General features: G+C 76.8%; 22 non-coding genes across 22 annotated transcripts; all 22 read right to left on the reverse strand.

The window, feature by feature from the left end:
- Positions 1 to 459: 459 nt before the first annotated feature.
- On the reverse strand, positions 460 to 578 carry LOC125962417 (5S ribosomal RNA). Its single transcript, XR_007473938.1, has one exon. It is a non-coding gene; the product is annotated as a 5S ribosomal RNA (ribosomal RNA).
- A 926-nt stretch (positions 579 to 1,504) lies between these two features.
- On the reverse strand, positions 1,505 to 1,623 carry LOC125962418 (5S ribosomal RNA). Its single transcript, XR_007473939.1, has one exon. It is a non-coding gene; the product is annotated as a 5S ribosomal RNA (ribosomal RNA).
- Positions 1,624 to 2,549: 926 nt separating this feature from the next.
- On the reverse strand, positions 2,550 to 2,668 carry LOC125962419 (5S ribosomal RNA). The gene has a single exon (XR_007473940.1). It is a non-coding gene; the product is annotated as a 5S ribosomal RNA (ribosomal RNA).
- Positions 2,669 to 3,594: 926 nt separating this feature from the next.
- On the reverse strand, positions 3,595 to 3,713 carry LOC125962420 (5S ribosomal RNA). The gene has a single exon (XR_007473941.1). It is a non-coding gene; the product is annotated as a 5S ribosomal RNA (ribosomal RNA).
- Positions 3,714 to 4,639: 926 nt separating this feature from the next.
- LOC125962421 (5S ribosomal RNA) lies at positions 4,640 to 4,758 on the reverse strand. Its single transcript, XR_007473942.1, has one exon. It is a non-coding gene; the product is annotated as a 5S ribosomal RNA (ribosomal RNA).
- A 926-nt stretch (positions 4,759 to 5,684) lies between these two features.
- Positions 5,685 to 5,803, reverse strand: LOC125962422 (5S ribosomal RNA). Its single transcript, XR_007473943.1, has one exon. It is a non-coding gene; the product is annotated as a 5S ribosomal RNA (ribosomal RNA).
- A 903-nt stretch (positions 5,804 to 6,706) lies between these two features.
- LOC125962423 (5S ribosomal RNA) lies at positions 6,707 to 6,825 on the reverse strand. Its single transcript, XR_007473944.1, has one exon. It is a non-coding gene; the product is annotated as a 5S ribosomal RNA (ribosomal RNA).
- Positions 6,826 to 7,759: 934 nt separating this feature from the next.
- On the reverse strand, positions 7,760 to 7,878 carry LOC125962425 (5S ribosomal RNA). The gene has a single exon (XR_007473946.1). It is a non-coding gene; the product is annotated as a 5S ribosomal RNA (ribosomal RNA).
- Positions 7,879 to 8,804: 926 nt separating this feature from the next.
- Positions 8,805 to 8,923, reverse strand: LOC125962426 (5S ribosomal RNA). The gene has a single exon (XR_007473947.1). It is a non-coding gene; the product is annotated as a 5S ribosomal RNA (ribosomal RNA).
- Positions 8,924 to 9,849: 926 nt separating this feature from the next.
- LOC125962427 (5S ribosomal RNA) lies at positions 9,850 to 9,968 on the reverse strand. Its single transcript, XR_007473948.1, has one exon. It is a non-coding gene; the product is annotated as a 5S ribosomal RNA (ribosomal RNA).
- Positions 9,969 to 10,879: 911 nt separating this feature from the next.
- On the reverse strand, positions 10,880 to 10,998 carry LOC125962428 (5S ribosomal RNA). Its single transcript, XR_007473949.1, has one exon. It is a non-coding gene; the product is annotated as a 5S ribosomal RNA (ribosomal RNA).
- Positions 10,999 to 11,924: 926 nt separating this feature from the next.
- On the reverse strand, positions 11,925 to 12,043 carry LOC125962429 (5S ribosomal RNA). The gene has a single exon (XR_007473950.1). It is a non-coding gene; the product is annotated as a 5S ribosomal RNA (ribosomal RNA).
- A 926-nt stretch (positions 12,044 to 12,969) lies between these two features.
- On the reverse strand, positions 12,970 to 13,088 carry LOC125962431 (5S ribosomal RNA). The gene has a single exon (XR_007473952.1). It is a non-coding gene; the product is annotated as a 5S ribosomal RNA (ribosomal RNA).
- Positions 13,089 to 13,991: 903 nt separating this feature from the next.
- LOC125962498 (5S ribosomal RNA) lies at positions 13,992 to 14,110 on the reverse strand. The gene has a single exon (XR_007474019.1). It is a non-coding gene; the product is annotated as a 5S ribosomal RNA (ribosomal RNA).
- Positions 14,111 to 15,013: 903 nt separating this feature from the next.
- Positions 15,014 to 15,132, reverse strand: LOC125962432 (5S ribosomal RNA). The gene has a single exon (XR_007473953.1). It is a non-coding gene; the product is annotated as a 5S ribosomal RNA (ribosomal RNA).
- A 926-nt stretch (positions 15,133 to 16,058) lies between these two features.
- Positions 16,059 to 16,177, reverse strand: LOC125962433 (5S ribosomal RNA). The gene has a single exon (XR_007473954.1). It is a non-coding gene; the product is annotated as a 5S ribosomal RNA (ribosomal RNA).
- Positions 16,178 to 17,103: 926 nt separating this feature from the next.
- Positions 17,104 to 17,222, reverse strand: LOC125962434 (5S ribosomal RNA). Its single transcript, XR_007473955.1, has one exon. It is a non-coding gene; the product is annotated as a 5S ribosomal RNA (ribosomal RNA).
- A 926-nt stretch (positions 17,223 to 18,148) lies between these two features.
- Positions 18,149 to 18,267, reverse strand: LOC125962435 (5S ribosomal RNA). Its single transcript, XR_007473956.1, has one exon. It is a non-coding gene; the product is annotated as a 5S ribosomal RNA (ribosomal RNA).
- A 903-nt stretch (positions 18,268 to 19,170) lies between these two features.
- LOC125962437 (5S ribosomal RNA) lies at positions 19,171 to 19,289 on the reverse strand. Its single transcript, XR_007473958.1, has one exon. It is a non-coding gene; the product is annotated as a 5S ribosomal RNA (ribosomal RNA).
- A 934-nt stretch (positions 19,290 to 20,223) lies between these two features.
- Positions 20,224 to 20,342, reverse strand: LOC125962438 (5S ribosomal RNA). The gene has a single exon (XR_007473959.1). It is a non-coding gene; the product is annotated as a 5S ribosomal RNA (ribosomal RNA).
- A 926-nt stretch (positions 20,343 to 21,268) lies between these two features.
- On the reverse strand, positions 21,269 to 21,387 carry LOC125962439 (5S ribosomal RNA). Its single transcript, XR_007473960.1, has one exon. It is a non-coding gene; the product is annotated as a 5S ribosomal RNA (ribosomal RNA).
- Positions 21,388 to 22,313: 926 nt separating this feature from the next.
- LOC125962440 (5S ribosomal RNA) lies at positions 22,314 to 22,432 on the reverse strand. The gene has a single exon (XR_007473961.1). It is a non-coding gene; the product is annotated as a 5S ribosomal RNA (ribosomal RNA).
- Between the last annotated feature and the right edge of the window lie 246 nt (positions 22,433 to 22,678).

The following is a 22,678-nucleotide window of genomic DNA, read 5'->3' on the forward strand; positions in this document are numbered from 1 at the left end:
CGCCCCTGGTGGCCGGCAGGCCCGGGGAAGCGGCCCCTGCCCTCGATCCCGCTCCCGCACCCGGCCGCGGTGACACGCCAGCGGGGCGGGGTGGGGGTGGGGGGCTTTTGTCGGAGGGAGCTGTGGAGGGACACACCGGCACACAGGTGGCGGCGCCGGGGCTGGGCGCCGGTGGGGGCGGCCAGGTGCAGGTCGAGGGGCTCGCGGGCCGAAAGGACGGCAAGTGGGCCCGCGGCGGAGTCTGGGTCCGGGCCAGCCACCCCGGGAGCGTCTGGGGTGCGGCTGCCTTCCAGGGCCGCCTTCTGGCCGGCCGGGCCGGCGGGGAGCGCCCCCGCCGGCGCGCGCCGTGGTGGGAGGGGCCTGAGGAGGTGGGGCCTGCCGCGGGGCCCGGCGGGGGCGGAGCCGGCGGCCCCCGCCGCGGGCGAGTAAAGGAGAAGGCGGGCGGAGCGGGAGGCAAAAAGCCTACAGCACCCGGTATTCCCAGGCGGTCTCCCATCCAAGTACTAACCAGGCCCGACCCTGCTTAGCTTCCGAGATCAGACGAGATCGGGCGCGTTCAGGGTGGTATGGCCGTAGACGGGGGCGGGGGCCGCGGGCTGCCTCTTGAGGCCCAGTTTCGCTGGCGCTGGCGCCTTAACGCCAGCCTGGCGGCCGGCCCGCCCCGGCAGGGCCCCCTCGCCCGCCCAGGCAGGGGGAACGGAGGTCTCGGGTATCGGGCGGCGGCGGAGGGTTTGGCGACCACCTCCCAGCCCAGGGCGGCCGTGACCCAGCAAACCCTTCGGCGCTTGGCGCCCCGCCCAAGATCCCGCACGTCGCTCACAGGGACGTGGCCCCGGAGGCTTCAGGGCCCGGGGCCCGCGGTCCCTTGGGCATCGGCCCTGCCGGCCCACGCGGCGCTAGGCGCAGCCCGGCCGCAGCCCGGGCCGGCCCTCCTGCCCGACGGCAGCTGGCCCGAAGCCACTGGGAGCCACCATTGAGTCGCCACGGCCCCTCAGCCCCGGCAAGGCCACCCTTGCCCCCACACCCCCCGCCGAGCTCAGGACCCCGCCCCTGGTGGCCGGCAGGCCCGGGGAAGCGGCCCCTGCCCTCGATCCCGCTCCCGCACCCGGCCGCGGTGACACGCCAGAGGGGCGGGGTGGGGGTGGGGGGCTTTTGTCGGAGGGAGCTGTGGAGGGACACACCGGCACACAGGTGGCGGCGCCGGGGCTGGGCGCCGGTGGGGGCGGCCAGGTGCAGGTCGAGGGGCTCGCGGGCCGAAAGGACGGCAAGTGGGCCCGCGGCGGAGTCTGGGTCCGGGCCAGCCACCCCGGGAGCGTCTGGGGTGCGGCTGCCTTCCAGGGCCGCCTTCTGGCCGGCCGGGCCGGCGGGGAGCGCCCCCGCCGGCGCGCGCCGTGGTGGGAGGGGCCTGAGGAGGTGGGGCCTGCCGCGGGGCCCGGCGGGGGCGGAGCCGGCGGCCCCCGCCGCGGGCGAGTAAAGGAGAAGGCGGGCGGAGCGGGAGGCAAAAAGCCTACAGCACCCGGTATTCCCAGGCGGTCTCCCATCCAAGTACTAACCAGGCCCGACCCTGCTTAGCTTCCGAGATCAGACGAGATCGGGCGCGTTCAGGGTGGTATGGCCGTAGACGGGGGCGGGGGCCGCGGGCTGCCTCTTGAGGCCCAGTTTCGCTGGCGCTGGCGCCTTAACGCCAGCCTGGCGGCCGGCCCGCCCCGGCAGGGCCCCCTCGCCCGCCCAGGCAGGGGGAACGGAGGTCTCGGGTATCGGGCGGCGGCGGAGGGTTTGGCGACCACCTCCCAGCCCAGGGCGGCCGTGACCCAGCAAACCCTTCGGCGCTTGGCGCCCCGCCCAAGATCCCGCACGTCGCTCACAGGGACGTGGCCCCGGAGGCTTCAGGGCCCGGGGCCCGCGGTCCCTTGGGCATCGGCCCTGCCGGCCCACGCGGCGCTAGGCGCAGCCCGGCCGCAGCCCGGGCCGGCCCTCCTGCCCGACGGCAGCTGGCCCGAAGCCACTGGGAGCCACCATTGAGTCGCCACGGCCCCTCAGCCCCGGCAAGGCCACCCTTGCCCCCACACCCCCCGCCGAGCTCAGGACCCCGCCCCTGGTGGCCGGCAGGCCCGGGGAAGCGGCCCCTGCCCTCGATCCCGCTCCCGCACCCGGCCGCGGTGACACGCCAGCGGGGCGGGGTGGGGGTGGGGGGCTTTTGTCGGAGGGAGCTGTGGAGGGACACACCGGCACACAGGTGGCGGCGCCGGGGCTGGGCGCCGGTGGGGGCGGCCAGGTGCAGGTCGAGGGGCTCGCGGGCCGAAAGGACGGCAAGTGGGCCCGCGGCGGAGTCTGGGTCCGGGCCAGCCACCCCGGGAGCGTCTGGGGTGCGGCTGCCTTCCAGGGCCGCCTTCTGGCCGGCCGGGCCGGCGGGGAGCGCCCCCGCCGGCGCGCGCCGTGGTGGGAGGGGCCTGAGGAGGTGGGGCCTGCCGCGGGGCCCGGCGGGGGCGGAGCCGGCGGCCCCCGCCGCGGGCGAGTAAAGGAGAAGGCGGGCGGAGCGGGAGGCAAAAAGCCTACAGCACCCGGTATTCCCAGGCGGTCTCCCATCCAAGTACTAACCAGGCCCGACCCTGCTTAGCTTCCGAGATCAGACGAGATCGGGCGCGTTCAGGGTGGTATGGCCGTAGACGGGGGCGGGGGCCGCGGGCTGCCTCTTGAGGCCCAGTTTCGCTGGCGCTGGCGCCTTAACGCCAGCCTGGCGGCCGGCCCGCCCCGGCAGGGCCCCCTCGCCCGCCCAGGCAGGGGGAACGGAGGTCTCGGGTATCGGGCGGCGGCGGAGGGTTTGGCGACCACCTCCCAGCCCAGGGCGGCCGTGACCCAGCAAACCCTTCGGCGCTTGGCGCCCCGCCCAAGATCCCGCACGTCGCTCACAGGGACGTGGCCCCGGAGGCTTCAGGGCCCGGGGCCCGCGGTCCCTTGGGCATCGGCCCTGCCGGCCCACGCGGCGCTAGGCGCAGCCCGGCCGCAGCCCGGGCCGGCCCTCCTGCCCGACGGCAGCTGGCCCGAAGCCACTGGGAGCCACCATTGAGTCGCCACGGCCCCTCAGCCCCGGCAAGGCCACCCTTGCCCCCACACCCCCCGCCGAGCTCAGGACCCCGCCCCTGGTGGCCGGCAGGCCCGGGGAAGCGGCCCCTGCCCTCGATCCCGCTCCCGCACCCGGCCGCGGTGACACGCCAGCGGGGCGGGGTGGGGGTGGGGGGCTTTTGTCGGAGGGAGCTGTGGAGGGACACACCGGCACACAGGTGGCGGCGCCGGGGCTGGGCGCCGGTGGGGGCGGCCAGGTGCAGGTCGAGGGGCTCGCGGGCCGAAAGGACGGCAAGTGGGCCCGCGGCGGAGTCTGGGTCCGGGCCAGCCACCCCGGGAGCGTCTGGGGTGCGGCTGCCTTCCAGGGCCGCCTTCTGGCCGGCCGGGCCGGCGGGGAGGGCCCCCGCCGGCGCGCGCCGTGGTGGGAGGGGCCTGAGGAGGTGGGGCCTGCCGCGGGGCCCGGCGGGGGCGGAGCCGGCGGCCCCCGCCGCGGGCGAGTAAAGGAGAAGGCGGGCGGAGCGGGAGGCAAAAAGCCTACAGCACCCGGTATTCCCAGGCGGTCTCCCATCCAAGTACTAACCAGGCCCGACCCTGCTTAGCTTCCGAGATCAGACGAGATCGGGCGCGTTCAGGGTGGTATGGCCGTAGACGGGGGCGGGGGCCGCGGGCTGCCTCTTGAGGCCCAGTTTCGCTGGCGCTGGCGCCTTAACGCCAGCCTGGCGGCCGGCCCGCCCCGGCAGGGCCCCCTCGCCCGCCCAGGCAGGGGGAACGGAGGTCTCGGGTATCGGGCGGCGGCGGAGGGTTTGGCGACCACCTCCCAGCCCAGGGCGGCCGTGACCCAGCAAACCCTTCGGCGCTTGGCGCCCCGCCCAAGATCCCGCACGTCGCTCACAGGGACGTGGCCCCGGAGGCTTCAGGGCCCGGGGCCCGCGGTCCCTTGGGCATCGGCCCTGCCGGCCCACGCGGCGCTAGGCGCAGCCCGGCCGCAGCCCGGGCCGGCCCTCCTGCCCGACGGCAGCTGGCCCGAAGCCACTGGGAGCCACCATTGAGTCGCCACGGCCCCTCAGCCCCGGCAAGGCCACCCTTGCCCCCACACCCCCCGCCGAGCTCAGGACCCCGCCCCTGGTGGCCGGCAGGCCCGGGGAAGCGGCCCCTGCCCTCGATCCCGCTCCCGCACCCGGCCGCGGTGACACGCCAGAGGGGCGGGGTGGGGGTGGGGGGCTTTTGTCGGAGGGAGCTGTGGAGGGACACACCGGCACACAGGTGGCGGCGCCGGGGCTGGGCGCCGGTGGGGGCGGCCAGGTGCAGGTCGAGGGGCTCGCGGGCCGAAAGGACGGCAAGTGGGCCCGCGGCGGAGTCTGGGTCCGGGCCAGCCACCCCGGGAGCGTCTGGGGTGCGGCTGCCTTCCAGGGCCGCCTTCTGGCCGGCCGGGCCGGCGGGGAGCGCCCCCGCCGGCGCGCGCCGTGGTGGGAGGGGCCTGAGGAGGTGGGGCCTGCCGCGGGGCCCGGCGGGGGCGGAGCCGGCGGCCCCCGCCGCGGGCGAGTAAAGGAGAAGGCGGGCGGAGCGGGAGGCAAAAAGCCTACAGCACCCGGTATTCCCAGGCGGTCTCCCATCCAAGTACTAACCAGGCCCGACCCTGCTTAGCTTCCGAGATCAGACGAGATCGGGCGCGTTCAGGGTGGTATGGCCGTAGACGGGGGCGGGGGCCGCGGGCTGCCTCTTGAGGCCCAGTTTCGCTGGCGCTGGCGCCTTAACGCCAGCCTGGCGGCCGGCCCGCCCCGGCAGGGCCCCCTCGCCCGCCCAGGCAGGGGGAACGGAGGTCTCGGGTATCGGGCGGCGGCGGAGGGTTTGGCGACCACCTCCCAGCCCAGGGCGGCCGTGACCCAGCAAACCCTTCGGCGCTTGGCGCCCCGCCCAAGATCCCGCACGTCGCTCACAGGGACGTGGCCCCGGAGGCTTCAGGGCCCGGGGCCCGCGGTCCCTTGGGCATCGGCCCTGCCGGCCCACGCGGCGCTAGGCGCAGCCCGGCCGCAGCCCGGGCCGGCCCTCCTGCCCGACGGCAGCTGGCCCGAAGCCACTGGGAGCCACCATTGAGTCGCCACGGCCCCTCAGCCCCGGCAAGGCCACCCTTGCCCCCACACCCCCCGCCGAGCTCAGGACCCCGCCCCTGGTGGCCGGCAGGCCCGGGGAAGCGGCCCCTGCCCTCGATCCCGCTCCCGCACCCGGCCGCGGTGACACGCCAGCGGGGCGGGGTGGGGGTGGGGGGCTTTTGTCGGAGGGAGCTGTGGAGGGACACACCGGCACACAGGTGGCGGCGCCGGGGCTGGGCGCCGGTGGGGGCGGCCAGGTGCAGGTCGAGGGGCTCGCGGGCCGAAAGGACGGCAAGTGGGCCCGCGGCGGAGTCTGGGTCCGGGCCAGCCACCCCGGGAGCGTCTGGGGTGCGGCTGCCTTCCAGGGCCGCCTTCTGGCCGGCCGGGCCGGCGGGGAGGGCCCCCGCCGGCGCGCGCCGTGGTGGGAGGGGCCTGAGGAGGTGGGGCCTGCCGCGGGGCCCGGCGGGGGCGGAGCCGGCGGCCCCCGCCGCGGGCGAGTAAAGGAGAAGGCGGGCGGAGCGGGAGGCAAAAAGCCTACAGCACCCGGTATTCCCAGGCGGTCTCCCATCCAAGTACTAACCAGGCCCGACCCTGCTTAGCTTCCGAGATCAGACGAGATCGGGCGCGTTCAGGGTGGTATGGCCGTAGACGGGGGCGGGGGCCGCGGGCTGCCTCTTGAGGCCCAGTTTCGCTGGCGCTGGCGCCTTAACGCCAGCCTGGCGGCCGGCCCGCCCAGGCAGGGGGAACGGAGGTCTCGGGTATCGGGCGGCGGCGGAGGGTTTGGCGACCACCTCCCAGCCCAGGGCGGCCGTGACCCAGCAAACCCTTCGGCGCTTGGCGCCCCGCCCAAGATCCCGCACGTCGCTCACAGGGACGTGGCCCCGGAGGCTTCAGGGCCCGGGGCCCGCGGTCCCTTGGGCATCGGCCCTGCCGGCCCACGCGGCGCGAGGCGCAGCCCGGCCGCAGCCCGGGCCGGCCCTCCTGCCCGACGGCAGCTGGCCCGAAGCCACTGGGAGCCACCATTGAGTCGCCACGGCCCCTCAGCCCCGGCAAGGCCACCCTTGCCCCCACACCCCCCGCCGAGCTCAGGACCCCGCCCCTGGTGGCCGGCAGGCCCGGGGAAGCGGCCCCTGCCCTCGATCCCGCTCCCGCACCCGGCCGCGGTGACACGCCAGAGGGGCGGGGTGGGGGTGGGGGGCTTTTGTCGGAGGGAGCTGTGGAGGGACACACCGGCACACAGGTGGCGGCGCCGGGGCTGGGCGCCGGTGGGGGCGGCCAGGTGCAGGTCGAGGGGCTCGCGGGCCGAAAGGACGGCAAGTGGGCCCGCGGCGGAGTCTGGGTCCGGGCCAGCCACCCCGGGAGCGTCTGGGGTGCGGCTGCCTTCCAGGGCCGCCTTCTGGCCGGCCGGGCCGGCGGGGAGCGCCCCCGCCGGCGCGCGCCGTGGTGGGAGGGACCTGAGGAGGTGGGGCCTGCCGCGGGGCCCGGCGGGGGCGGAGCCGGCGGCCCCCGCCGCGGGCGAGTAAAGGAGAAGGCGGGCGGAGCGGGAGGCAAAAAGCCTACAGCACCCGGTATTCCCAGGCGGTCTCCCATCCAAGTACTAACCAGGCCCGACCCTGCTTAGCTTCCGAGATCAGACGAGATCGGGCGCGTTCAGGGTGGTATGGCCGTAGACGGGGGCGGGGGCCGCGGGCTGCCTCTTGAGGCCCAGTTTCGCTGGCGCTGGCGCCTTAACGCCAGCCTGGCGGCCGGCCCGCCCCGGCAGGGCCCCCTCGCCCGCCCAGGCAGGGGGAACGGAGGTCTCGGGTATCGGGCGGCGGCGGAGGGTTTGGCGACCACCTCCCAGCCCAGGGCGGCCGTGACCCAGCAAACCCTTCGGCGCTTGGCGCCCCGCCCAAGATCCCGCACGTCGCTCACAGGGACGTGGCCCCGGAGGCTTCAGGGCCCGGGGCCCGCGGTCCCTTGGGCATCGGCCCTGCCGGCCCACGCGGCGCTAGGCGCAGCCCGGCCGCAGCCCGGGCCGGCCCTCCTGCCCGACGGCAGCTGGCCCGAAGCCACTGGGAGCCACCATTGAGTCGCCACGGCCCCTCAGCCCCGGCAAGGCCACCCTTGCCCCCACACCCCCCGCCGAGCTCAGGACCCCGCCCCTGGTGGCCGGCAGGCCCGGGGAAGCGGCCCCTGCCCTCGATCCCGCTCCCGCACCCGGCCGCGGTGACACGCCAGCGGGGCGGGGTGGGGGTGGGGGGCTTTTGTCGGAGGGAGCTGTGGAGGGACACACCGGCACACAGGTGGCGGCGCCGGGGCTGGGCGCCGGTGGGGGCGGCCAGGTGCAGGTCGAGGGGCTCGCGGGCCGAAAGGACGGCAAGTGGGCCCGCGGCGGAGTCTGGGTCCGGGCCAGCCACCCCGGGAGCGTCTGGGGTGCGGCCGCCTTCCAGGGCCGCCTTCTGGCCGCCTGGCCGGCCGGGCCGGCGGGGAGCGCCCCCGCCGGCGCGCGCCGTGGTGGGAGGGGCCTGAGGAGGTGGGGCCTGCCGCGGGGTCCGGCGGGGGCGGAGCCGGCGGCCCCCGCCGCGGGCGAGTAAAGGAGAAGGCGGGCGGAGCGGGAGGCAAAAAGCCTACAGCACCCGGTATTCCCAGGCGGTCTCCCATCCAAGTACTAACCAGGCCCGACCCTGCTTAGCTTCCGAGATCAGACGAGATCGGGCGCGTTCAGGGTGGTATGGCCGTAGACGGGGGCGGGGGCCGCGGGCTGCCTCTTGAGGCCCAGTTTCGCTGGCGCTGGCGCCTTAACGCCAGCCTGGCGGCCGGCCCGCCCCGGCAGGGCCCCCTCGCCCGCCCAGGCAGGGGGAACGGAGGTCTCGGGTATCGGGCGGCGGCGGAGGGTTTGGCGACCACCTCCCAGCCCAGGGCGGCCGTGACCCAGCAAACCCTTCGGCGCTTGGCGCCCCGCCCAAGATCCCGCACGTCGCTCACAGGGACGTGGCCCCGGAGGCTTCAGGGCCCGGGGCCCGCGGTCCCTTGGGCATCGGCCCTGCCGGCCCACGCGGCGCTAGGCGCAGCCCGGCCGCAGCCCGGGCCGGCCCTCCTGCCCGACGGCAGCTGGCCCGAAGCCACTGGGAGCCACCATTGAGTCGCCACGGCCCCTCAGCCCCGGCAAGGCCACCCTTGCCCCCACACCCCCCGCCGAGCTCAGGACCCCGCCCCTGGTGGCCGGCAGGCCCGGGGAAGCGGCCCCTGCCCTCGATCCCGCTCCCGCACCCGGCCGCGGTGACACGCCAGCGGGGCGGGGTGGGGGTGGGGGGCTTTTGTCGGAGGGAGCTGTGGAGGGACACACCGGCACACAGGTGGCGGCGCCGGGGCTGGGCGCCGGTGGGGGCGGCCAGGTGCAGGTCGAGGGGCTCGCGGGCCGAAAGGACGGCAAGTGGGCCCGCGGCGGAGTCTGGGTCCGGGCCAGCCACCCCGGGAGCGTCTGGGGTGCGGCTGCCTTCCAGGGCCGCCTTCTGGCCGGCCGGGCCGGCGGGGAGCGCCCCCGCCGGCGCGCGCCGTGGTGGGAGGGGCCTGAGGAGGTGGGGCCTGCCGCGGGGCCCGGCGGGGGCGGAGCCGGCGGCCCCCGCCGCGGGCGAGTAAAGGAGAAGGCGGGCGGAGCGGGAGGCAAAAAGCCTACAGCACCCGGTATTCCCAGGCGGTCTCCCATCCAAGTACTAACCAGGCCCGACCCTGCTTAGCTTCCGAGATCAGACGAGATCGGGCGCGTTCAGGGTGGTATGGCCGTAGACGGGGGCGGGGGCCGCGGGCTGCCTCTTGAGGCCCAGTTTCGCTGGCGCTGGCGCCTTAACGCCAGCCTGGCGGCCGGCCCGCCCCGGCAGGGCCCCCTCGCCCGCCCAGGCAGGGGGAACGGAGGTCTCGGGTATCGGGCGGCGGCGGAGGGTTTGGCGACCACCTCCCAGCCCAGGGCGGCCGTGACCCAGCAAACCCTTCGGCGCTTGGCGCCCCGCCCAAGATCCCGCACGTCGCTCACAGGGACTTGGCCCCGGAGGCTTCAGGGCCCGGGGCCCGCGGTCCCTTGGGCATCGGCCCTGCCGGCCCACGCGGCGCTAGGCGCAGCCCGGCCGCAGCCCGGGCCGGCCCTCCTGCCCGACGGCAGCTGGCCCGAAGCCACTGGGAGCCACCATTGAGTCGCCACGGCCCCTCAGCCCCGGCAAGGCCACCCTTGCCCCCACACCCCCCGCCGAGCTCAGGACCCCGCCCCTGGTGGCCGGCAGGCCCGGGGAAGCGGCCCCTGCCCTCGATCCCGCTCCCGCACCCAGCCGCGGTGACACGCCAGCGGGGCGGGGTGGGGGTGGGGGGCTTTTGTCGGAGGGAGCTGTGGAGGGACACACCGGCACACAGGTGGCGGCGCCGGGGCTGGGCGCCGGTGGGGGCGGCCAGGTGCAGGTCGAGGGGCTCGCGGGCCGAAAGGACGGCAAGTGGGCCCGCGGCGGAGTCTGGGTCCGGGCCAGCCACCCCGGGAGCGTCTGGGGTGCGGCTGCCTTCCAGGGCCGCCTTCTGGCCGGCCGGGCCGGCGGGGAGCGCCCCCGCCGGCGCGCGCCGTGGTGGGAGGGGCCTGAGGAGGTGGGGCCTGCCGCGGGGCCCGGCGGGGGCGGAGCCGGCGGCCCCCGCCGCGGGCGAGTAAAGGAGAAGGCGGGCGGAGCGGGAGGCAAAAAGCCTACAGCACCCGGTATTCCCAGGCGGTCTCCCATCCAAGTACTAACCAGGCCCGACCCTGCTTAGCTTCCGAGATCAGACGAGATCGGGCGCGTTCAGGGTGGTATGGCCGTAGACGGGGGCGGGGGCCGCGGGCTGCCTCTTGAGGCCCAGTTTCGCTGGCGCTGGCGCCTTAACGCCAGCCTGGCGGCCGGCCCGCCCAGGCAGGGGGAACGGAGGTCTCGGGTATCGGGCGGCGGCGGAGGGTTTGGCGACCACCTCCCAGCCCAGGGCGGCCGTGACCCAGCAAACCCTTCGGCGCTTGGCGCCCCGCCCAAGATCCCGCACGTCGCTCACAGGGACGTGGCCCCGGAGGCTTCAGGGCCCGGGGCCCGCGGTCCCTTGGGCATCGGCCCTGCCGGCCCACGCGGCGCGAGGCGCAGCCCGGCCGCAGCCCGGGCCGGCCCTCCTGCCCGACAGCAGCTGGCCCGAAGCCACTGGGAGCCACCATTGAGTCGCCACGGCCCCTCAGCCCCGGCAAGGCCACCCTTGCCCCCACACCCCCCGCCGAGCTCAGGACCCCGCCCCTGGTGGCCGGCAGGCCCGGGGAAGCGGCCCCTGCCCTCGATCCCGCTCCCGCACCCGGCCGCGGTGACACGCCAGAGGGGCGGGGTGGGGGTGGGGGGCTTTTGTCGGAGGGAGCTGTGGAGGGACACACCGGCACACAGGTGGCGGCGCCGGGGCTGGGCGCCGGTGGGGGCGGCCAGGTGCAGGTCGAGGGGCTCGCGGGCCGAAAGGACGGCAAGTGGGCCCGCGGCGGAGTCTGGGTCCGGGCCAGCCACCCCGGGAGCGTCTGGGGTGCGGCCGCCTTCCAGGGCCGCCTTCTGGCCGCCTGGCCGGCCGGGCCGGCGGGGAGCGCCCCCGCCGGCGCGCGCCGTGGTGGGAGGGGCCTGAGGAGGTGGGGCCTGCCGCGGGGTCCGGCGGGGGCGGAGCCGGCGGCCCCCGCCGCGGGCGAGTAAAGGAGAAGGCGGGCGGAGCGGGAGGCAAAAAGCCTACAGCACCCGGTATTCCCAGGCGGTCTCCCATCCAAGTACTAACCAGGCCCGACCCTGCTTAGCTTCCGAGATCAGACGAGATCGGGCGCGTTCAGGGTGGTATGGCCGTAGACGGGGGCGGGGGCCGCGGGCTGCCTCTTGAGGCCCAGTTTCGCTGGCGCTGGCGCCTTAACGCCAGCCTGGCGGCCGGCCCGCCCCGGCAGGGCCCCCTCGCCCGCCCAGGCAGGGGGAACGGAGGTCTCGGGTATCGGGCGGCGGCGGAGGGTTTGGCGACCACCTCCCAGCCCAGGGCGGCCGTGACCCAGCAAACCCTTCGGCGCTTGGCGCCCCGCCCAAGATCCCGCACGTCGCTCACAGGGACGTGGCCCCGGAGGCTTCAGGGCCCGGGGCCCGCGGTCCCTTGGGCATCGGCCCTGCCGGCCCACGCGGCGCTAGGCGCAGCCCGGCCGCAGCCCGGGCCGGCCCTCCTGCCCGACGGCAGCTGGCCCGAAGCCACTGGGAGCCACCATTGAGTCGCCACGGCCCCTCAGCCCCGGCAAGGCCACCCTTGCCCCCACACCCCCCGCCGAGCTCAGGACCCCGCCCCTGGTGGCCGGCAGGCCCGGGGAAGCGGCCCCTGCCCTCGATCCCGCTCCCGCACCCGGCCGCGGTGACACGCCAGCGGGGCGGGGTGGGGGTGGGGGGCTTTTGTCGGAGGGAGCTGTGGAGGGACACACCGGCACACAGGTGGCGGCGCCGGGGCTGGGCGCCGGTGGGGGCGGCCAGGTGCAGGTCGAGGGGCTCGCGGGCCGAAAGGACGGCAAGTGGGCCCGCGGCGGAGTCTGGGTCCGGGCCAGCCACCCCGGGAGCGTCTGGGGTGCGGCTGCCTTCCAGGGCCGCCTTCTGGCCGGCCGGGCCGGCGGGGAGCGCCCCCGCCGGCGCGCGCCGTGGTGGGAGGGGCCTGAGGAGGTGGGGCCTGCCGCGGGGCCCGGCGGGGGCGGAGCCGGCGGCCCCCGCCGCGGGCGAGTAAAGGAGAAGGCGGGCGGAGCGGGAGGCAAAAAGCCTACAGCACCCGGTATTCCCAGGCGGTCTCCCATCCAAGTACTAACCAGGCCCGACCCTGCTTAGCTTCCGAGATCAGACGAGATCGGGCGCGTTCAGGGTGGTATGGCCGTAGACGGGGGCGGGGGCCGCGGGCTGCCTCTTGAGGCCCAGTTTCGCTGGCGCTGGCGCCTTAACGCCAGCCTGGCGGCCGGCCCGCCCCGGCAGGGCCCCCTCGCCCGCCCAGGCAGGGGGAACGGAGGTCTCGGGTATCGGGCGGCGGCGGAGGGTTTGGCGACCACCTCCCAGCCCAGGGCGGCCGTGACCCAGCAAACCCTTCGGCGCTTGGCGCCCCGCCCAAGATCCCGCACGTCGCTCACAGGGACGTGGCCCCGGAGGCTTCAGGGCCCGGGGCCCGCGGTCCCTTGGGCATCGGCCCTGCCGGCCCACGCGGCGCTAGGCGCAGCCCGGCCGCAGCCCGGGCCGGCCCTCCTGCCCGACGGCAGCTGGCCCGAAGCCACTGGGAGCCACCATTGAGTCGCCACGGCCCCTCAGCCCCGGCAAGGCCACCCTTGCCCCCACACCCCCCGCCGAGCTCAGGACCCCGCCCCTGGTGGCCGGCAGGCCCGGGGAAGCGGCCCCTGCCCTCGATCCCGCTCCCGCACCCGGCCGCGGTGACACGCCAGCGGGGCGGGGTGGGGGTGGGGGGCTTTTGTCGGAGGGAGCTGTGGAGGGACACACCGGCACACAGGTGGCGGCGCCGGGGCTGGGCGCCGGTGGGGGCGGCCAGGTGCAGGTCGAGGGGCTCGCGGGCCGAAAGGACGGCAAGTGGGCCCGCGGCGGAGTCTGGGTCCGGGCCAGCCACCCCGGGAGCGTCTGGGGTGCGGCTGCCTTCCAGGGCCGCCTTCTGGCCGGCCGGGCCGGCGGGGAGCGCCCCCGCCGGCGCGCGCCGTGGTGGGAGGGGCCTGAGGAGGTGGGGCCTGCCGCGGGGCCCGGCGGGGGCGGAGCCGGCGGCCCCCGCCGCGGGCGAGTAAAGGAGAAGGCGGGCGGAGCGGGAGGCAAAAAGCCTACAGCACCCGGTATTCCCAGGCGGTCTCCCATCCAAGTACTAACCAGGCCCGACCCTGCTTAGCTTCCGAGATCAGACGAGATCGGGCGCGTTCAGGGTGGTATGGCCGTAGACGGGGGCGGGGGCCGCGGGCTGCCTCTTGAGGCCCAGTTTCGCTGGCGCTGGCGCCTTAACGCCAGCCTGGCGGCCGGCCCGCCCAGGCAGGGGGAACGGAGGTCTCGGGTATCGGGCGGCGGCGGAGGGTTTGGCGACCACCTCCCAGCCCAGGGCGGCCGTGACCCAGCAAACCCTTCGGCGCTTGGCGCCCCGCCCAAGATCCCGCACGTCGCTCACAGGGACGTGGCCCCGGAGGCTTCAGGGCCCGGGGCCCGCGGTCCCTTGGGCATCGGCCCTGCCGGCCCACGCGGCGCTAGGCGCAGCCCGGCCGCAGCCCGGGCCGGCCCTCCTGCCCGACGGCAGCTGGCCCGAAGCCACTGGGAGCCACCATTGAGTCGCCACGGCCCCTCAGCCCCGGCAAGGCCACCCTTGCCCCCACACCCCCCGCCGAGCTCAGGACCCCGCCCCTGGTGGCCGGCAGGCCCGGGGAAGCGGCCCCTGCCCTCGATCCCGCTCCCGCACCCGGCCGCGGTGACACGCCAGAGGGGCGGGGTGGGGGTGGGGGGCTTTTGTCGGAGGGAGCTGTGGAGGGACACACCGGCACACAGGTGGCAGCGCCGGGGCTGGGCGCCGGTGGGGGCGGCCAGGTGCAGGTCGAGGGGCTCGCGGGCCGAAAGGACGGCAAGTGGGCCCGCGGCGGAGTCTGGGTCCGGGCCAGCCACCCCGGGAGCGTCTGGGGTGCGGCTGCCTTCCAGGGCCGCCTTCTGGCCGGCCGGGCCGGCGGGGAGCGCCCCCGCCGGCGCGCGCCGTGGTGGGAGGGGCCTGAGGAGGTGGGGCCTGCCGCGGGGCCCGGCGGGGGCGGAGCCGGCGGCCCCCGCCGCGGGCGAGTAAAGGAGAAGGCGGGCGGAGCGGGAGGCAAAAAGCCTACAGCACCCGGTATTCCCAGGCGGTCTCCCATCCAAGTACTAACCAGGCCCGACCCTGCTTAGCTTCCGAGATCAGACGAGATTGGGCGCGTTCAGGGTGATATCGCCGTAGACGGGGGCGGGGGCCGCGGGCTGCCTCTTGAGGCCCAGTTTCGCTGGCGCTGGCGCCTTAACGCCAGCCTGGCGGCCGGCCCGCCCAGGCAGGGGGAACGGAGGTCTCGGGTATCGGGCGGCGGCGGAGGGTTTGGCGACCACCTCCCAGCCCAGGGCGGCCGTGACCCAGCAAACCCTTCGGCGCTTGGCGTCCCGCCCAAGATCCCGCACGTCGCTCACAGGGACGTGGCCCCGGAGGCTTCAGGGCCCGGGGCCCGCGGTCCCTTGGGCATCGGCCCTGCCGGCCCACGCGGCGCTAGGCGCAGCCCGGCCGCAGCCCGGGCCGGCCCTCCTGCCCGACGGCAGCTGGCCCGAAGCCACTGGGAGCCACCATTGAGTCGCCACGGCCCCTCAGCCCCGGCAAGGCCACCCTTGCCCCCACACCCCCCGCCGAGCTCAGGACCCCGCCCCTGGTGGCCGGCAGGCCCGGGGAAGCGGCTCCTGCCCTCGATCCCGCTCCCGCACCCGGCCGCGGTGACACGCCAGCGGGGCGGGGTGGGGGTGGGGGGCTTTTGTCGGAGGGAGCTGTGGAGGGACACACCGGCACACAGGTGGCGGCGCCGGGGCTGGGCGCCGGTGGGGGCGGCCAGGTGCAGGTCGAGGGGCTCGCGGGCCGAAAGGACGGCAAGTGGGCCCGCGGCGGAGTCTGGGTCCGGGCCAGCCACCCCGGGAGCGTCTGGGGTGCGGCTGCCTTCCAGGGCCGCCTTCTGGCCGGCCGGGCCGGCGGGGAGCGCCCCCGCCGGCGCGCGCCGTGGTGGGAGGGGCCTGAGGAGGTGGGGCCTGCCGCGGGGCCCGGCGGGGGCGGAGCCGGCGGCCCCCGCCGCGGGCGAGTAAAGGAGAAGGCGGGCGGAGCGGGAGGCAAAAAGCCTACAGCACCCGGTATTCCCAGGCGGTCTCCCATCCAAGTACTAACCAGGCCCGACCCTGCTTAGCTTCCGAGATCAGACGAGATCGGGCGCGTTCAGGGTGGTATGGCCGTAGACGGGGGCGGGGGCCGCGGGCTGCCTCTTGAGGCCCAGTTTCGCTGGCGCTGGCGCCTTAACGCCAGCCTGGCGGCCGGCCCGCCCCGGCAGGGCCCCCTCGCCCGCCCAGGCAGGGGGAACGGAGGTCTCGGGTATCGGGCGGCGGCGGAGGGTTTGGCGACCACCTCCCAGCCCAGGGCGGCCGTGACCCAGCAAACCCTTCGGCGCTTGGCGCCCCGCCCAAGATCCCGCACGTCGCTCACAGGGACGTGGCCCCGGAGGCTTCAGGGCCCGGGGCCCGCGGTCCCTTGGGCATCGGCCCTGCCGGCCCACGCGGCGCTAGGCGCAGCCCGGCCGCAGCCCGGGCCGGCCCTCCTGCCCGACGGCAGCTGGCCCGAAGCCACTGGGAGCCACCATTGAGTCGCCACGGCCCCTCAGCCCCGGCAAGGCCACCCTTGCCCCCACACCCCCCGCCGAGCTCAGGACCCCGCCCCTGGTGGCCGGCAGGCCCGGGGAAGCGGCCCCTGCCCTCGATCCCGCTCCCGCACCCGGCCGCGGTGACACGCCAGCGGGGCGGGGTGGGGGTGGGGGGCTTTTGTCGGAGGGAGCTGTGGAGGGACACACCGGCACACAGGTGGCGGCGCCGGGGCTGGGCGCCGGTGGGGGCGGCCAGGTGCAGGTCGAGGGGCTCGCGGGCCGAAAGGACGGCAAGTGGGCCCGCGGCGGAGTCTGGGTCCGGGCCAGCCACCCCGGGAGCGTCTGGGGTGCGGCTGCCTTCCAGGGCCGCCTTCTGGCCGGCCGGGCCGGCGGGGAGCGCCCCCGCCGGCGCGCGCCGTGGTGGGAGGGGCCTGAGGAGGTGGGGCCTGCCGCGGGGCCCGGCGGGGGCGGAGCCGGCGGCCCCCGCCGCGGGCGAGTAAAGGAGAAGGCGGGCGGAGCGGGAGGCAAAAAGCCTACAGCACCCGGTATTCCCAGGCGGTCTCCCATCCAAGTACTAACCAGGCCCGACCCTGCTTAGCTTCCGAGATCAGACGAGATCGGGCGCGTTCAGGGTGGTATGGCCGTAGACGGGGGCGGGGGCCGCGGGCTGCCTCTTGAGGCCCAGTTTCGCTGGCGCTGGCGCCTTAACGCCAGCCTGGCGGCCGGCCCGCCCCGGCAGGGCCCCCTCGCCCGCCCAGGCAGGGGGAACGGAGGTCTCGGGTATCGGGCGGCGGCGGAGGGTTTGGCGACCACCTCCCAGCCCAGGGCGGCCGTGACCCAGCAAACCCTTCGGCGCTTGGCGCCCCGCCCAAGATCCCGCACGTCGCTCACAGGGACGTGGCCCCGGAGGCTTCAGGGCCCGGGGCCCGCGGTCCCTTGGGCATCGGCCCTGCCGGCCCACGCGGCGCTAGGCGCAGCCCGGCCGCAGCCCGGGCCGGCCCTCCTGCCCGACGGCAGCTGGCCCGAAGCCACTGGGAGCCACCATTGAGTCGCCACGGCCCCTCAGCCCCGGCAAGGCCACCCTTGCCCCCACACCCCCCGCCGAGCTCAGGACCCCGCCCCTGGTGGCCGGCAGGCCCGGGGAAGCGGCCCCTGCCCTCGATCCCGCTCCCGCACCCGGCCGCGGTGACACGCCAGAGGGGCGGGGTGGGGGTGGGGGGCTTTTGTCGGAGGGAGCTGTGGAGGGACACACCGGCACACAGGTGGCGGCGCCGGGGCTGGGCGCCGGTGGGGGCGGCCAGGTGCAGGTCGAGGGGCTCGCGGGCCGAAAGGACGGCAAGTGGGCCCGCGGCGGAGTCTGGGTCCGGGCCAGCCACCCCGGGAGCGTCTGGGGTGCGGCTGCCTTCCAGGGCCGCCTTCTGGCCGGCCGGGCCGGCGGGGAGCGCCCCCGCCGGCGCGCGCCGTGGTGGGAGGGGCCTGAGGAGGTGGGGCCTGCCGCGGGGCCCGGCGGGGGCGGAGCCGGCGGCCCCCGCCGCGGGCGAGTAAAGGAGAAGGCGGGCGGAGCGGGAGGCAAAAAGCCTACAGCACCCGGTATTCCCAGGCGGTCTCCCATCCAAGTACTAACCAGGCCCGACCCTGCTTAGCTTCCGAGATCAGACGAGATCGGGCGCGTTCAGGGTGGTATGGCCGTAGACGGGGGCGGGGGCCGCGGGCTGCCTCTTGAGGCCCAGTTTCGCTGGCGCTGGCGCCTTAACGCCAGCCTGGCGGCCGGCCCGCCCCGGCAGGGCCCCCTCGCCCGCCCAGGCAGGGGGAACGGAGGTCTCGGGTATCGGGCGGCGGCGGAGGGTTTGGCGACCACCTCCCAGCCCAGGGCGGCCGTGACCCAGCAAACCCTTCGGCGCTTGGCGCCCCGCCCAAGATCCCGCACGTCGCTCACAGGGACGTGGCCCCGGAGGCTTCAGGGCCCGGGGCCCGCGGTCCCTTGGGCATCGGCCCTGCCGGCCCACGCGGCGCTAGGCGCAGCCCGGCCGCAGCCCGGGCCGGCCCTCCTGCCCGACGGCAGCTGGCCCGAAGCCACTGGGAGCCACCATTGAGTCGCCACGGCCCCTCAGCCCCGGCAAGGCCACCCTTGCCCCCACACCCCCCGCCGAGCTCAGGACCCCGCCCCTGGTGGCCGGCAGGCCCGGGGAAGCGGCCCCTGCCCTCGATCCCGCTCCCGCACCCGGCCGCGGTGACACGCCAGCGGGGCGGGGTGGGGGTGGGGGGCTTTTGTCGGAGGGAGCTGTGGAGGGACACACCGGCACACAGGTGGCGGCGCCGGGGCTGGGCGCCGGTGGGGGCGGCCAGGTGCAGGTCGAGGGGCTCGCGGGCCGAAAGGACGGCAAGTGGGCCCGCGGCGGAGTCTGGGTCCGGGCCAGCCACCCCGGGAGCGTCTGGGGTGCGGCTGCCTTCCAGGGCCGCCTTCTGGCCGGCCGGGCCGGCGGGGAGGGCCCCCGCCGGCGCGCGCCGTGGTGGGAGGGGCCTGAGGAGGTGGGGCCTGCCGCGGGGCCCGGCGGGGGCGGAGCCGGCGGCCCCCGCCGCGGGCGAGTAAAGGAGAAGGCGGGCGGAGCGGGAGGCAAAAAGCCTACAGCACCCGGTATTCCCAGGCGGTCTCCCATCCAAGTACTAACCAGGCCCGACCCTGCTTAGCTTCCGAGATCAGACGAGATCGGGCGCGTTCAGGGTGGTATGGCCGTAGACGGGGGCGGGGGCCGCGGGCTGCCTCTTGAGGCCCAGTTTCGCTGGCGCTGGCGCCTTAACGCCAGCCTGGCGGCCGGCCCGCCCAGGCAGGGGGAACGGAGGTCTCGGGTATCGGGCGGCGGCGGAGGGTTTGGCGACCACCTCCCAGCCCAGGGCGGCCGTGACCCAGCAAACCCTTCGGCGCTTGGCGCCCCGCCCAAGATCCCGCACGTCGCTCACAGGGACGTGGCCCCGGAGGCTTCAGGGCCCGGGGCCCGCGGTCCCTTGGGCATCGGCCCTGCCGGCCCACGCGGCGCGAGGCGCAGCCCGGCCGCAGCCCGGGCCGGCCCTCCTGCCCGACGGCAGCTGGCCCGAAGCCACTGGGAGCCACCATTGAGTCGCCACGGCCCCTCAGCCCCGGCAAGGCCACCCTTGCCCCCACACCCCCCGCCGAGCTCAGGACCCCGCCCCTGGTGGCCGGCAGGCCCGGGGAAGCGGCCCCTGCCCTCGATCCCGCTCCCGCACCCGGCCGCGGTGACACGCCAGAGGGGCGGGGTGGGGGTGGGGGGCTTTTGTCGGAGGGAGCTGTGGAGGGACACACCGGCACACAGGTGGCGGCGCCGGGGCTGGGCGCCGGTGGGGGCGGCCAGGTGCAGGTCGAGGGGCTCGCGGGCCGAAAGGACGGCAAGTGGGCCCGCGGCGGAGTCTGGGTCCGGGCCAGCCACCCCGGGAGCGTCTGGGGTGCGGCTGCCTTCCAGGGCCGCCTTCTGGCCGGCCGGGCCGGCGGGGAGCGCCCCCGCCGGCGCGCGCCGTGGTGGGAGGGACCTGAGGAGGTGGGGCCTGCCGCGGGGCCCGGCGGGGGCGGAGCCGGCGGCCCCCGCCGCGGGCGAGTAAAGGAGAAGGCGGGCGGAGCGGGAGGCAAAAAGCCTACAGCACCCGGTATTCCCAGGCGGTCTCCCATCCAAGTACTAACCAGGCCCGACCCTGCTTAGCTTCCGAGATCAGACGAGATCGGGCGCGTTCAGGGTGGTATGGCCGTAGACGGGGGCGGGGGCCGCGGGCTGCCTCTTGAGGCCCAGTTTCGCTGGCGCTGGCGCCTTAACGCCAGCCTGGCGGCCGGCCCGCCCCGGCAGGGCCCCCTCGCCCGCCCAGGCAGGGGGAACGGAGGTCTCGGGTATCGGGCGGCGGCGGAGGGTTTGGCGACCACCTCCCAGCCCAGGGCGGCCGTGACCCAGCAAACCCTTCGGCGCTTGGCGCCCCGCCCAAGATCCCGCACGTCGCTCACAGGGACGTGGCCCCGGAGGCTTCAGGGCCCGGGGCCCGCGGTCCCTTGGGCATCGGCCCTGCCGGCCCACGCGGCGCTAGGCGCAGCCCGGCCGCAGCCCGGGCCGGCCCTCCTGCCCGACGGCAGCTGGCCCGAAGCCACTGGGAGCCACCATTGAGTCGCCACGGCCCCTCAGCCCCGGCAAGGCCACCCTTGCCCCCACACCCCCCGCCGAGCTCAGGACCCCGCCCCTGGTGGCCGGCAGGCCCGGGGAAGCGGCCCCTGCCCTCGATCCCGCTCCCGCACCCGGCCGCGGTGACACGCCAGCGGGGCGGGGTGGGGGTGGGGGGCTTTTGTCGGAGGGAGCTGTGGAGGGACACACCGGCACACAGGTGGCGGCGCCGGGGCTGGGCGCCGGTGGGGGCGGCCAGGTGCAGGTCGAGGGGCTCGCGGGCCGAAAGGACGGCAAGTGGGCCCGCGGCGGAGTCTGGGTCCGGGCCAGCCACCCCGGGAGCGTCTGGGGTGCGGCCGCCTTCCAGGGCCGCCTTCTGGCCGCCTGGCCGGCCGGGCCGGCGGGGAGCGCCCCCGCCGGCGCGCGCCGTGGTGGGAGGGGCCTGAGGAGGTGGGGCCTGCCGCGGGGTCCGGCGGGGGCGGAGCCGGCGGCCCCCGCCGCGGGCGAGTAAAGGAGAAGGCGGGCGGAGCGGGAGGCAAAAAGCCTACAGCACCCGGTATTCCCAGGCGGTCTCCCATCCAAGTACTAACCAGGCCCGACCCTGCTTAGCTTCCGAGATCAGACGAGATCGGGCGCGTTCAGGGTGGTATGGCCGTAGACGGGGGCGGGGGCCGCGGGCTGCCTCTTGAGGCCCAGTTTCGCTGGCGCTGGCGCCTTAACGCCAGCCTGGCGGCCGGCCCGCCCCGGCAGGGCCCCCTCGCCCGCCCAGGCAGGGGGAACGGAGGTCTCGGGTATCGGGCGGCGGCGGAGGGTTTGGCGACCACCTCCCAGCCCAGGGCGGCCGTGACCCAGCAAACCCTTCGGCGCTTGGCGCCCCGCCCAAGATCCCGCACGTCGCTCACAGGGACGTGGCCCCGGAGGCTTCAGGGCCCGGGGCCCGCGGTCCCTTGGGCATCGGCCCTGCCGGCCCACGCGGCGCTAGGCGCAGCCCGGCCGCAGCCCGGGCCGGCCCTCCTGCCCGACGGCAGCTGGCCCGAAGCCACTGGGAGCCACCATTGAGTCGCCACGGCCCCTCAGCCCCGGCAAGGCCACCCTTGCCCCCACACCCCCCGCCGAGCTCAGGACCCCGCCCCTGGTGGCCGGCAGGCCCGGGGAAGCGGCCCCTGCCCTCGATCCCGCTCCCGCACCCGGCCGCGGTGACACGCCAGCGGGGCGGGGTGGGGGTGGGGGGCTTTTGTCGGAGGGAGCTGTGGAGGGACACACCGGCACACAGGTGGCGGCGCCGGGGCTGGGCGCCGGTGGGGGCGGCCAGGTGCAGGTCGAGGGGCTCGCGGGCCGAAAGGACGGCAAGTGGGCCCGCGGCGGAGTCTGGGTCCGGGCCAGCCACCCCGGGAGCGTCTGGGGTGCGGCTGCCTTCCAGGGCCGCCTTCTGGCCGGCCGGGCCGGCGGGGAGCGCCCCCGCCGGCGCGCGCCGTGGTGGGAGGGGCCTGAGGAGGTGGGGCCTGCCGCGGGGCCCGGCGGGGGCGGAGCCGGCGGCCCCCGCCGCGGGCGAGTAAAGGAGAAGGCGGGCGGAGCGGGAGGCAAAAAGCCTACAGCACCCGGTATTCCCAGGCGGTCTCCCATCCAAGTACTAACCAGGCCCGACCCTGCTTAGCTTCCGAGATCAGACGAGATCGGGCGCGTTCAGGGTGGTATGGCCGTAGACGGGGGCGGGGGCCGCGGGCTGCCTCTTGAGGCCCAGTTTCGCTGGCGCTGGCGCCTTAACGCCAGCCTGGCGGCCGGCCCGCCCCGGCAGGGCCCCCTCGCCCGCCCAGGCAGGGGGAACGGAGGTCTCGGGTATCGGGCGGCGGCGGAGGGTTTGGCGACCACCTCCCAGCCCAGGGTGGCCGTGACCCAGCAAACCCTTCGGCGCTTGGCGCCCCGCCCAAGATCCCGCACGTCGCTCACAGGGACGTGGCCCCGGAGGCTTCAGGGCCCGGGGCCCGCGGTCCCTTGGGCATCGGCCCTGCCGGCCCACGCGGCGCTAGGCGCAGCCCGGCCGCAGCCCGGGCCGGCCCTCCTGCCCGACGGCAGCTGGCCCGAAGCCACTGGGAGCCACCATTGAGTCGCCACGGCCCCTCAGCCCCGGCAAGGCCACCCTTGCCCCCACACCCCCCGCCGAGCTCAGGACCCCGCCCCTGGTGGCCGGCAGGCCCGGGGAAGCGGCCCCTGCCCTCGATCCCGCTCCCGCACCCAGCCGCGGTGACACGCCAGCGGGGCGGGGTGGGGGTGGGGGGCTTTTGTCGGAGGGAGCTGTGGAGGGACACACCGGCACACAGGTGGCGGCGCCGGGGCTGGGCGCCGGTGGGGGCGGCCAGGTGCAGGTCGAGGGGCTCGCGGGCCGAAAGGACGGCAAGTGGGCCCGCGGCGGAGTCTGGGTCCGGGCCAGCCACCCCGGGAGCGTCTGGGGTGCGGCTGCCTTCCAGGGCCGCCTTCTGGCCGGCCGGGCCGGCGGGGAGCGCCCCCGCCGGCGCGCGCCGTGGTGGGAGGGGCCTGAGGAGGTGGGGCCTGCCGCGGGGCCCGGCGGGGGCGGAGCCGGCGGCCCCCGCCGCGGGCGAGTAAAGGAGAAGGCGGGCGGAGCGGGAGGCAAAAAGCCTACAGCACCCGGTATTCCCAGGCGGTCTCCCATCCAAGTACTAACCAGGCCCGACCCTGCTTAGCTTCCGAGATCAGACGAGATCGGGCGCGTTCAGGGTGGTATGGCCGTAGACGGGGGCGGGGGCCGCGGGCTGCCTCTTGAGGCCCAGTTTCGCTGGCGCTGGCGCCTTAACGCCAGCCTGGCGGCCGGCCCGCCCAGGCAGGGGGAACGGAGGTCTCGGGTATCGGGCGGCGGCGGAGGGTTTGGCGACCACCTCCCAGCCCAGGGCGGCCGTGACCCAGCAAACCCTTCGGCGCTTGGCGCCCCGCCCAAGATCCCGCACGTCGCTCACAGGGACGTGGCCCCGGAGGCTTCAGGG

This window comes from Orcinus orca, chromosome 19 (genome assembly GCF_937001465.1).
Source record: "Orcinus orca chromosome 19, mOrcOrc1.1, whole genome shotgun sequence".
Taxonomy (NCBI): domain Eukaryota; kingdom Metazoa; phylum Chordata; class Mammalia; order Artiodactyla; family Delphinidae; genus Orcinus; species Orcinus orca.